This window comes from Chiloscyllium plagiosum, chromosome 9 (assembly GCF_004010195.1).
Source record: "Chiloscyllium plagiosum isolate BGI_BamShark_2017 chromosome 9, ASM401019v2, whole genome shotgun sequence".
Lineage (NCBI taxonomy): Eukaryota > Metazoa > Chordata > Chondrichthyes > Orectolobiformes > Hemiscylliidae > Chiloscyllium > Chiloscyllium plagiosum.
The window spans coordinates 48031811-48034408 of NC_057718.1; the positions used below are offsets into that span (position 1 = coordinate 48031811).

Sequence of the window (2598 nt, forward strand, 5' to 3'; positions counted from 1 at the left end):
CGCCTCATCTTCCGCCTAGGGACCCTCCAACCACAAGGGATGAACTCAGATTTCTCCAGTTTCCTCATTTCCCCTCCCCCCACCTTGTCTCAGTCAAATCCCTCGAACTCAGCACCGCCTTCCTAACCTGCAATCTTCTTCCTGACCTCTCCATCCCCACCCCACTCCGGCCTATCACCCTCACCTTGACTTCCTTCCACCTATCGCATTTCCAACACCCCTCCCCCCAAGTCCCTCCTCCCTATCTTTTATCTTAGCCTGCTGGGGACACTTTCCTCATTCCTGAAGAAGGGCTTATGCCCAAAACGTCGATTCTCCTGTTCCTTGGATGCTGCCTGACCTACTGCGCTTTTCCAGCAACACATTTTCAGCTTTAAAAAGCTGTATCCTACATTTGAGAGCACAACACAGTACATATAAAAAACTGAAGTGCAATCATGAAGCCACTATTATTTGTACTAATTTGGTCCAAAAGCCAAAGTTGTTTCAAAATTGCAATCACAAAAGCAATTTTATATTGGGAAGCTTTGCTAGAAAGAAAATGATTAAGTTATAAACATACAAATACCTCAAAGTTAACCCTTCTTTACTGAACAAATCTGAAATGTGGAAATTGTATTTGTCTTCGCCATTCACTATACATTTACCTTAACAAAGCTAGCATTGATCTCTCATAGCGCTACACCAAAGAAATTCAGGGAAATTTGGACTAAGGATTCAATTAACATTTTCGTACGATAAGAACAAAAATTGAAAGAAAATGAAAAGAAAACCTCAACATATTCAACAGAAAAAAAGTGTCAAATGTCAACTTTGAAAACTGCATTTCAACAGGCATTTCGAACGAGACTATCAGCAGGATGACACTCAATTATTGTACACCCACTTGCGTCATTTTACATCAACTTCCTTTAATCGGTTTAACAAAAATAAACAATGACTTTGGATTCTAAAAAGGCAAAATTAAAAACTAGTCCCAGACAAAGTTTACGATTCTAGGCTAAATGCAGATTATCCACATTTGGGAATCCTACGCAATCAATCCTGTAGAATACTTGCGTGAAAGGTACACTTTATCTTGCTTAACATCTCGTCCTGATCGTTCATTTACTCTGATCACGACTGTCAAAAGGCAGATGACTTAGTTTTCCTGTTGCTTGAATAACGTCTAATATATTTGCTTATGACTTCCACACCCGCGATTTGGGGGGGGGGGGGGGAAGAAACGAAACAATCGAACAGAACTAAAATATCCGAACCCTTTCCCAAACAGAAGTAACAAACACAGTCTTACCTATGCTGTTTGTGGCCCAGTGTGTAGAAACGGATATAAGACCAAAATGAAGAGAACAACGAGAGAACACTGGACGGTTACTATAGTGGCAGCTGAGAGGTCATGGACTGATCGGCTGGGCGGTTACTCAAAGATATGTCGGGGATGAGCATCAGCTGCCTGAAGCCACTGGGCCAAGAATAAGCTTGCTTCCTTACTGATCTGACAAAAATACAAATAAAACAATCGGTATTTGATACCGTTCACGACATCGGCACTTGACCAGTGATAGTGCTAACCCAGCCCTTACTTGGTGCCATGCTCGTATAGGAAGGAGACTTTAAACCTATGATATTCACTTTCAAGCCAATCAACTACAACATTAGATGTTGTCTCCTTCCTCAACCGCCCGCCTTTATTAAAAAATACAAGTAATCTCCCGATCTTAATCCTCCCTGTCCCTTCGTGTAAAGATATAAACTGCTTAGTTGGTTTCTCGATACAAACCAACAAGCAGAATTAAACCCTCTGGAAAGAGAAAAAAAGGACCTGGCTGTTTTAGTGTCGAGAGGATTGTAGCCCCGTCCTCTCTGAAGCAAACCTCGACCATGAAGGAGAAGTAAGCAGCCCGGCTGAACAACTGACACATATACTGTCGCTCTCACATGGCTCCAGGCGCTCGCTGCAGCAGGCTCGCGGCTCAGCGCGGGGCGGGGCCGGGTGCTGCGCATTCACCGCGCGCCCTTCCACAACCCGGGAGCCCGGTACATTCCGCTCCGACAACCTTCTTGTCTCCCCATTTACAATCTCCGGCCTTCACGTAAACCGGCCCCGGACCGCGCCCACCCCCTCCCACGTACGTACGAACGACGCACCGCGCCGGTGACGCGCTGCCGAACAATGGAAGAGAACGCGGGAGCAAAGCGAGCGGTGCCGGGCTCTTTCTAAAACCCTAACGAATGCTGCTAGCACTCCAGCTAAAATATAATCACTGACATCAGTATCCTGGATACCAGCTGCTGGAAATCAGACAGCGCTCGTGGGTCCGATTTTAACTCAGCGTAAGTTTTACTGAGTTAAAAGCGGGTTCAGTGTTTCGGGTCAATTACCTTCAAATAGAAGTGGAAGGGGGGATAGACGGAAATGTCACCGCACAAACGGAGCCATGATCCTGTTCGTGCCAGCCAAAGGCTATTAGTCATAGAGTCGTACAGCACGGAAACAAATCCTTTGGTTCCACTCGTCCATGCCGACCAAGTTTCCCAAACTAAATCAGTTCCATTTGGCCACTATCCCTCTAAACCTTTCCAGTTTGTGTACCTGTC

General features: G+C 45.3%; 1 protein-coding gene across 10 annotated transcripts in view; it reads right to left on the reverse strand.

Annotated features, from left to right (window-relative positions):
* The window catches only part of lpgat1 (lysophosphatidylglycerol acyltransferase 1), a 130820-nt gene extending 128588 nt beyond the window's left edge, over positions 1-2232 (reverse strand). Inside the window, exons 1-2 of one of the 10 annotated variants that reach the window (XM_043695883.1) lie at positions 2134-2232; positions 1295-1495 (exon numbers count right to left, since the gene is read on the reverse strand). The gene's annotated coding sequence lies outside the window, so the exon portion shown is untranslated. The other 9 variants (XM_043695885.1, XM_043695886.1, XM_043695884.1 and 6 more) reach the window with 9 other exon arrangements.
* Positions 2233-2598: the final 366 nt, after the last annotated feature.